Source organism: Odocoileus virginianus, chromosome 20, assembly GCF_023699985.2.
Source record: "Odocoileus virginianus isolate 20LAN1187 ecotype Illinois chromosome 20, Ovbor_1.2, whole genome shotgun sequence".
In the NCBI taxonomy this organism is placed as follows: domain Eukaryota; kingdom Metazoa; phylum Chordata; class Mammalia; order Artiodactyla; family Cervidae; genus Odocoileus; species Odocoileus virginianus.
In genome coordinates, this window is record NC_069693.1 from 35,613,181 (window position 1) to 35,623,133 (window position 9,953).

The 9,953-nt window shown below is 46.5% G+C and overlaps 1 protein-coding gene across 1 annotated transcript in view; it reads right to left on the reverse strand.

Moving 5' to 3' along the window:
* Positions 1 to 9,664, reverse strand: part of NUP93 (nucleoporin 93) — a 104,702-nt gene extending 95,038 nt beyond the window's left edge. The window contains exon 1 of the mRNA XM_020903789.2: positions 9,577 to 9,664. The gene's annotated coding sequence lies outside the window, so the exon portion shown is untranslated. The remainder of the gene's footprint in view (positions 1 to 9,576) is intronic.
* Between the last annotated feature and the right edge of the window lie 289 nt (positions 9,665 to 9,953).

The following is a 9,953-nucleotide window of genomic DNA, read 5'->3' on the forward strand; positions in this document are numbered from 1 at the left end:
AAGAAGACCAAGTGATTAGAAGGTTGGAAATTTCAGCCCTACCCACCAACCTCTGGCAAGGGGAAGCGAGGGCTGCAGATTAAGCATAGAAACTCCTGAACAATGAGATTTGCTGAGTTTCTGGGTTGGTGAATCACCTACATGCTGGGACAATGGTTCCAGGGGAACAGGAATGGTACCCAGGTTCCACAGAGACAAAAGCTCCTGGGCTGAAGACTCATTTGGACCCCATCTTGTGTACCTCCGCACCTGGCCATTCATCCTTCATAACAAACCGGTGAACGTTAAGTAAATGTTTCTCTGATTTCTGTGAACTGCTCTAGTGAACTAATTAAACCTGGAGTGGGGGTGGTGGATACAAGAGCTTCTGATCTGTAGCCAGTTGGTCGTAAGTACAGGTAACAATCTAGGCAAGATTAAGGGTATGAGGAGAAGGGGGTGATGGAGGATGAGATGGTTGGATGGCATCACCAACTCAATGGACATAAGTGTGAGCAAACTCGGGGGAGACTGGGAAGCCTGGTGTGCTGTAGTGCACAGGGTCGCTAAGAGTCGGACATGACTTAGCGACTAAACAACAACTACCCTTGCAATTACTCAACTCCACTTTAACGTAGTTAACAGGTAAACAACTGTGGAGGTGATCCAATACAACTTTAATCACGGCCACCTGAATATGAATTTTATAACATTTTCACATGTCATGAAATAGTCTTTAGATTTTTTCCCCCAAAATGACTTAAAGACATAAAAAATAAAAACTCTTCTCAACTTTTCTTTGGCCCATAGCTAGCAGTTTGCCAACCCCTAGTTTGCTGAGGATATCTGAGCTAGGATATCTGCTTACTAGCCTGCTTCAATGTCCTGCCAAACCTACCCTCACTAGGCCTTAGCAGTGAAATTAGTTCTATAAAGACTGAGTGACACAATCGGCCTGTTGTCATTTCCCTTCCCTCTTTAAGCTGTTCATTTGGAGCGTACATCTGGGAGAAGAAATCTGTTTTGTAAATGATGAAACGTGTCTAGTAAAGACACACAGAATGTGTTCTGACCTACAGCATAGAATGCTAGTGGGTCAGCCCTGTTCAGATACTGCAACATACTGAACAACCCAAGTGAACTTTTCCTTTTCCTTATCACCCACAATCCAAACAGCCTAGCTATCCAAGAAACACCAAGGGCTGAGAAAGAGATGAAAGGATCAAGACGAGGCCAGCCATTTTTTCTTCAGCATTAAGGACTCTCAATTCACTGAGGTGCACGGGGAGATGATACCAGCTACTTTCCCTGCAGAATGTCAAAATACTCAAACAATACTTTATTACCACTCACTGTGGAATTCTAATTTTACCATATACCCAAATATTATCTCTTTCAACTACAAAGATCCTGCAATCTAATAAACGCACATCTAGCACTGCTATACATTTTCTGGATGTTGTCAGAGGAGGATTTCATATACATGAGGGGAAATAACTGATGCTGCAGTTTATACCTTTTTTCTTTAAAATATACAACTAACAATGTTATTACTTCTTTTGATTATTTTTAGAAGTTTTGACAGTAATAAAAAAATATTTTAAAAGGAATTGGAGAAAACAGGAGAGAAAACATGTGAACAGGAGAAGACTGAACTTTGAGCCCACACACCTGGTTCAAATCTAGAAGGTTCACTTACTAGCTGAAGGTGGGCTGACCTACCCTGGGATAGAATCCCAATCTCCCCCACAATTTCCTCATCTCTAAAGGGGAGAGGACAATGCCTACCTATTTCAAGGAGCTGATGACACACACGAAGTATTTTTACTAACTCTTGTGATTTACGTCATCATAAAATGGTATTTTAGCTTCTTTCCAAAGTTGCCAGTTTGGCAATATTTTGTCAATTGTAAACATCTCTGCTTCAAAACAATCTAGTAAATATATTATACTGAATTATGACTTATTTAACCACATCTTCATATCATTCAGGAAGAACTTCTGGGAGACAGCCGCAATTTTTACGTGTACAATTTTTAAATTCCCCACTATCAAATATGGTTTTAATTATAAATCCAAATTTCCACAATGAAAGTGTGACTCGAAAGAAATTTAGCATTGAATTTGAAGTGGAAATCTTGCCCTCAAACCTTCTTATTAATTAGACTGTAGCAGGATTAAAACACAAGAAAAATGTTCAATGTTTAACACCAAGATTAATGAGGAAAGCCTCACAGGAAGTGTCAAAAGTTGAAGACTGGCTCTGTTCTCCACTCTTCTTCTGAATATATAAATTATGGTTAAATGACAATAGCATTCCACTTTATGCTGTATCTGTCAGCTGTCAATTACAACAATAACCAAAAGAAAATTACACCCTAACAGATACTGTTGTTTCAGACACCTCTAGAAGACTAGGAAAAAAAATGATTTTAAAAAAGTGTTTTCAGATACTTTTTTATAGTCTTGTGAAACTAAGAAAAGAGTTAGACCTAATCATTATTCAGAAGGTAGACATTGGAGAAAATAAAGAATTAAAACAAATTACCCTAGACAGAAGAGAAATGAAAGACCTGGTGATTCAGTCCAAGTATGGGCCTGGATGACTGGGTCAGGGCTGTGTAGTGTCAGCTTTCCTGATACATAAAATTACACTTGTATTATTTCATTTCAAGGTGCAAAGAGAAGCAGAAACCAAGTATCCACACAGCCCACTTTCTGACAAACTCTCACAGTGGATGGCCTGGGATAGAATGTGGACCCCATCCTGGCTTTGCCCCACATCAGCCCTCTGACCCTGGGATCTGCCCTTCCTCAACTCCGGATCCCAGCTTCACCACCAGTGAGATAAAGGGGTTGGCTCAGCTGATTTCTAAGGTCCTGCCCACTAAGAAGAATCTACAGATGTGGGATATTTTAATTGTCTCTAAACTCAATAGAGGATGAGATGGTTGGATGGCGTCCCTGACTTGATGGACATGAATTTGAGCAAGGTCCAGGAGTCGGTGATGGACAGGGAAGCCTGGTGTGCTGCAGTCCATGGGGCTGCAAAGAGTAGGACATGCCTGAGCAACCAAACTGACTGAAACCCAATGAACGTGTCCTTGGAAGGAGCAGCCCCAACTCAGTGGTGATGAAAAGTATCTACATAGAATCTTGGGAACATAAACCAGGGCAGATCACCAAGTCTACCCCAAAAAGGCTTTAGCTCTCTTCTCTAAACTAAGGGTTCCCAGCTGGGGGCGGCTTTGCCCTCTGGGGAGCTCTGGCACTATCGAGAGGCATTTCCAGTTGTCACAATTGAGAGAAAGAGAGACCACGTGCCACTGACATCTAGATGGCCGAGGCCAGGGGTGCTGCTAAACATCCTACAATGCACAGCACAGCTTCCACAACAAAGAATTATTCATCCTAAAATATCAACAGTGTCAAAGTTGAGAAATCTTGCAGGAAACTAAGGAAGGCTCTTGTCCTGAGGGCCATGACACTAGCATCAAAGGCACCAGGAACCTCTGGAAATATATGCATGCATCTTAAAAAAAAAATACATGAAAAGCACTACAGATGTTACCAGATTCTAACAAAAGTCTGAGTCCCCTTCCCACCCTGCCCCAAATAATCTTAAAACACTGTATAGTACAGAATTATACCATTTGAGTTTTTCATGATGGTATATTCATACCCCGGTGTATCACACAGCACTGGAAAAGATCAAACCACAGCTACATGGAACAACAGGGATAAAAGGAACTACAGCAGCCATATACCAAAAGGACATATTTCATGATTCTATTTCCATGGATTTTAAGAACAGAAAAAACTAATCTATGGTGCTAGAAATCAGAACACTGGTTATTGGTGTGTGTGTGGAGGGGGTGTTTAAGGGGAACAGGGAACGATTGGGAAAAAGGACAACAGAACTTTCCCGTCACCGCAGACTGAAACGTGTCCCTTCAAAAGTCACTGTGAAAGTCGCTCAGTCGTGCCCAACTCTTTGCGACAACCATGGACTATAAAGACCATGGAATTCTCCAGGCCAGAACACTGGAGTGGGTAGCCTTTCCCTTCTCCAAGGGATCTTCCCAACCCAGGGATTGAATTTAGGTACCCCGCATTGCAGGTGGCTTCTTTACCAACTGACCTATCAGAGAAGCCCATAGAAGTCATTATGCTGAAGTCCTAACGTTATGAAAATATCTTGAGAAGTGGTCTCTGGGAGGTAATTAGGTTTAGAGTAGGTCATGAAGAGGGGGTCCTCAGGATGGGACTAGTACACCACTAAAAAGAGACACCAGAAAGCTGCTTCCTCCATCTCCTACCCTCACTCCACACACATTCACCCAGGAAAGTACACGTGAGCACACTTGAGATGGTGGCCACCTACAAGCCAGGAAGAGAGAGGGCCCTCACCAGAACCCACCATGTGGCACCGAGTCTCAGATTTCCAGCCTCCAGAGCTGGAACTCTGTTGTTTACACCACTCAGGCCATGGTAGTTTATACAGCAGCCCAGGAGAAGACATCAGGGTATTGGAAACATTCTATATTTCAAAATGGGTGATGGCCACAAGATTGAATAAATATGTAAAAGTTCATAAGCTATACTAAATATATATTAAGTGTATATATAATATATATATATTAAGGCTTGTTCACAGAGAGTATTTAGAAGACCTAGCAAGAAACTTAGCATTACCTTGAGAAAGAGAGCAAAGCTAAGATTTGGGAGATTTCTACTTTTCATTTTATACCCTCTGTCAATCTGAATTCTTTCCCATAACTGAATGTGACCCTTTCTAATTTTTAATAATTTGTTCATCTTAAAACTGCTCTGAACTCCGTCTCAGTGTTCGCCTCATCACTGCCCCTGCATCCTCGATGGCGATGAATGTCAAACCCACACCCCCACCTGCTTCTTGCACGCACTCACACTCCAACCCAGGAGCTCCGAGGCACCGCCTGCGCACTTCCACTCAGGCCGGTGACCGCCACACCCCGCAGTCTCCAAATGCAGTTCTGCACCACCACGGCCGCCAGCCGCCTTCCCAACCCCTCCACCACACCCTGGCTGCTCTCTCAGGTTCTAACTCACCCTTCTCCTTGCATCTGGGCATGGACTGTTTATTTATAGGTATTCTCCACTCTCCAGACTCAGAAAACAAAACAGATGCAGATACACTTTTGAGAGACAGCAGGGAGGTATTCCTCATCATCCAAACTACTGCGACTCCCTGACAAAATCTCAGGAAACCAGTACTACAGATTTAGATGACACGACGTCCCTCCAAACCCCTCATTACCTAAACAGATTAGACAGCAAGGGATACTGTATTTTTCCAGCGTCTTCTGTTGCTTTCTTTTTCCAGCTTTACTGATATGTAACTGACACATCATATTGTATCATTTTAAGGCACACAATGTGATGATGTGACAGACATACATACTGTGAGATCATTACCACAAGAAGGCTAGTCTAACTGTTGCTTCCATCTTCATCACCATCGCTCTCGGCCAGACTTCCCGCCCTTTAAGCCCAAGTTCTTGCTGGATGCCAGTTCCAGCCCCTCCCAATGCCTATCACTTGCTCACCGAGACCGTGTCCATCTTTCCACCATCACTTTCCCTCTGTTGCTCCTGCTCAATATATCCCATTCATGGGCTCCAGATGAGGCACTGTTTTTGCAGAAACCCTGTGTACGAGCAATGTGATCCACTCTGCCTCTGACCATCTTCACCCACTCCCTGCTCTGTGCTAGTGCCCCATTTTTCACAGCCAGGAACATCTACTCACCTTTCACCATCCCCAGATCCAGCTAGGAACTGTGCCCTCTAACTGGGTGACTCTGGGTAGTTAACCACTCCTCCTGGGCCTCACCTATGAAGTGGAAACACAGTTGTACCTTCCTCACCTGCCACACAATAACCACTCAAACATTAGCTACCGTTACCACCAATTCAAGTCCCACCGCCAAATGGTGCTCCTCCACGCCAGTCTCCCCACATCTAAATCCCTCTCGACCCCACTTATCTACTTGTCGTGCACGTTTCCATGTGGCCAACAGTCTGTTTCTAGGTTCCACAGGGTTTCTGTAGCCTCCTTATTTCACTCTGGAGCTTTCACAGAGCTATTTTTCATCAACATCTAGTTGTTTATTTGTTTCTATGGGAGGACAGGCATTAGGACCTGTTAGTCCACCACCCTGCTAACTTCATTCTCATTTGCCTTGTTATTGTCTGTTAATATCTAGATTCCTTCTCTCCCAAAGAGCTTAAAATTTAAAGTATTCTGGAGCTTTGCCTATTAAAAAAAAAAAGCCTTCAACTACAATTCCCACCAGTGGCCACTAGTCTTCCAGATGGCTACAGACCTCTCTGAATCCGCTCACATACATGTGTGCATCCAAGAGAAACACACACACACTCTTGAACAGGAAGTATCAGGAAATTCAATGTTGCCTTTCCCCAGGAAGTCAATCCAAGGACCTCGGCGGTCTATCCCGGCCCAGGCAAGGAGCCTCATCTGTCAACACAAAGGTGACTTCCATATCTCTATGTCTAGCTGAGCTCTCTCCCTGGGCCAATATTTCCAACTGTCCACCTGACATCTATACCTGGCTGACCAGTGGGTGCCTCAAGCTACACATTATCCCAAATGCTTCACTTCTCCGCACTTCCCAGCTGCCACTGCAACTGCCACCATCACCACCTCCTCCTCCTCCATTTCCAGTCTCTCTAACCTCATTCTTTTCTCCTGATCACCTCAACAATCTAAGCCTTCTCGTTCCTCTAACCCACCCTCCCCTCGGCCAGAGAGGTTAATTCCTTCTGAAATGCTCCCCAACCTTTATACTTGAACCACTCAAGGCCACCTTCCATACCCTGCAGGAAGAAATGCTCAGGCTCTGACATGGCCAACTGAGGTGTCCTCCAAAGAATGGGTACAGCCACCCTTACCGTCCTCATCTCTTACTGCCCGCCCCCCATAGATACCCCAGCAGTTCGCTACTCCTTGGGGTGCCTCATGCTGTTCCCTCCCTTCATACCCCAGGACACATAGGTGCACACTCTGCTAGAACACAAACCTACCCTGTCACACTCTTAGGTATCTTGCAAAGTGAGCTGGGACAGTTCTAACTACCTCAAACTGCTCCCACATGATTCTGAACCTTCGATTACTATTCTTCCCTGGACAGCTGGAAAAACGGTGATGATCTCTTCCCAAGTCTGTCTCCTTCTCCACATGGAGAATTCTGGTAGGGTAAGGTCCACAGACCACTCAGCTCTGAATCTTCAGTTGCTAGGTTTGGCACAAAAAAGGTACCAAATCAATGTTTGCCGAATCAAAGTGGCCAGTTCCCTGAGGACCTGTACCTCAGGTCCTCACCTCCCGATCTTAGCTCTGACCCCTCCCTCTCAGTGGCATATCTTTCTTTCTACCTTATTTTCTCCTTCAGCCCGTCAGGAAGCAGGTGCAGACACTCAAGTTCACTATCTTGAATCTCCAATATTCCCACCTCAGGGTATTTGCACTGGCTGTTTCCCTCCAGGAATGCACTTGCCCTAGATATTACCCTCTCAGATTTCAATCAGGTCTCTGTTCAGATATCCTTGTCCTCTTTTTAAAAGGGCCCTGCCACCACATGCTATCCCTGTGGGCTCACCACCGGTGTTGTGCCCCACAGAAACAGCACCTCAGTGAGTGCAGGCCTATCTTAGTCACCACTGGATTCCCAAATCTTTATCGGTGTCAGGAACATGGCCTTATTTCCTATGTGCTGAGCACATACTGTGTGGCAGGTCTAGGTGCTGGAGATACAGTAAGGAACAAAACAGATAAAAATTCCCCCTTCATGTTCCCAAGGGGAAAAATAAACAATACATACATAAGATAAACAAGAAAAATATAACAACAACAACAAAATCAATAAAGGAAGACAGGAAGTGGGAAAAGTCTCGCTAGGTGACTCGCAAATAAAAATCTGAGAGAAATGAGGGAGCAAACCATGTGAATACTGAATCGCAAGCCCAAAGGTTCTGAGGCTGAAGAAAGTCTGCCATGTGCAAAGAGCGGCGAGCAGAAACTAAAGCAAGTAACAGTGGGTCAGATTATAGCTCCCTGTAAGTACTTCATCATTTGTTTGTTTTTTCTTTTTGTTTTTTGGTCATGCAGCACAGCCAGTGGGATCCTAGTTCCCAGACCAAGGATGGAACCTGGGCCTGAGACTCGAGTCCCAACCACTGGACCATTAGAAGATTCCCAAGAGTTTATCTGAAAATGAGATGGGGACCGACTGGATGGCTTTATGATCTGACTTACAGGGATCCTTTTATCTGCTGTGCTGAAAACAGGGGTTAGGGCAGAAGCCAGGAGAAGAGATGGGAGACTATTTCAATAATCCAGGAGAGCGGTGATGGTGACTGGGCCAAAGGCACTGGATGTGAAAAAGCAGTCAAGGATAACTCAGAGGTTGTTGTCAGAGTCTTTTACGTTACTGAGAAGAGAAAAAAATAGCAAGAAGAGCAGTCTGGGAAGAGAGGTGGAACGGAGCTTGCTAGCCCTGTCCTGACATGTTCAGTCTGAGTTCCCTACTAACCATCCCAGTGGAGACAGTAAGTAGGCAGCTGCACATAGGTGAAGGGAGAGGCCCAGGCTGGAGATATTCAGGTGGGATCTGTTAGCCTAATAAACAGGTATTTACAATGATAGCTCGAGTGACATCACCAGGAATGAAAAATAAAAATGTCCCAAACACAAATTCACAAAGAATAACGACTGAAAAGAACAGATATGATGCCTAAGGACACCCTCTCACCCCCCAAACAGAACAGAAAGGTGACCCTTGCTGAAAGACATTTTGGTCAAAACAAAACCTCCTTCTCACAACCGGCAGAGGGGCAAACCACGACCAACGCTGCCAATGGGTCGTCCAAACTTTGAACAAAGACCCTTGCAGTCCCTGTAATTTTTCAAAAATGAGACCCAGTAAATGTAGGTATTGCCTTTGTAAAAGATGGGTGCTGTGGGCCCAGAGAAAGTGAGGGCCACGTCCAGGTTCTAATCACTAGCATCTGCCTGCACGGGAAGGCGCATTCTGCTGGAGGCAAACGGAGGAGATAGGCCACGGCTCACAGGGTTGTCCCTCTCCTGGGAGGGCAACGCCTCCCAACAGGGTCAATCCATCTCTGAGGGGCGAGCGAACTGGCAGGGCGCGGTCAGGAAGGTAATCTGGCAGAGTGAGGTGTGGGGGGAGGGGCATCGATACAGACGAGGGTGGACTCGCAGGGCAGCGGTGGACGTGGGGGCGTGGCGCGCCTGCAGAGCGCTGGGGTGGGACATGAGGTGCGCCAGGAGCCCGCGGCTCGGTGTTCGGAAGGAGGGCCGATAGAAAGCACTCCGCCGGCGCACCCCGACGCTATAATAAGGGGCGGTTCGACAGGGCGCTGTGTAGCCAGAGTGAGGCGTGCCGGCTGCCATGAGGCGAACGGGAAGCGTGGGCAGCACGGTTCTGAGCTTGTGGACCGGGCTCCGCCCAGCCTCCGGGGCCTGGGTTCAAGGATACGCCGCGTGTCAGAAGGACGGGGCCAGAAACACCCTTACCTGGCGCAGCAGCAGCCGTCTCCCTCTCGCAGGTCCCGGTTGGAGAACGCGGCCGCCGCTTCTCGCGCCGCTCGTCCGCGCTCCCTGATTGGCCGAGGCCGGCCCTCCCAGAAGCCCCCGCGCGGCGCACCGCCAAATGAACTTTATGGAGACCCGTGGAGGCGGACACGGACACGGGCGGGGCTAGGGGCGGGGCCTTCGACTGAGCGGTCACTCCCCACACTCCCTCGAGCTCTGCCCTCACCCTTCCCACGTGGTTAGAGTCAACTCGGGCGCAAGAAAGCGGTTGCACAATGGCCTGCGCGGATTTCTTACCCTTTATTGAGCACCATCCAAGTGCCAGGCACTATTCTAGGCACTGGGAGTACAGTGGTGAC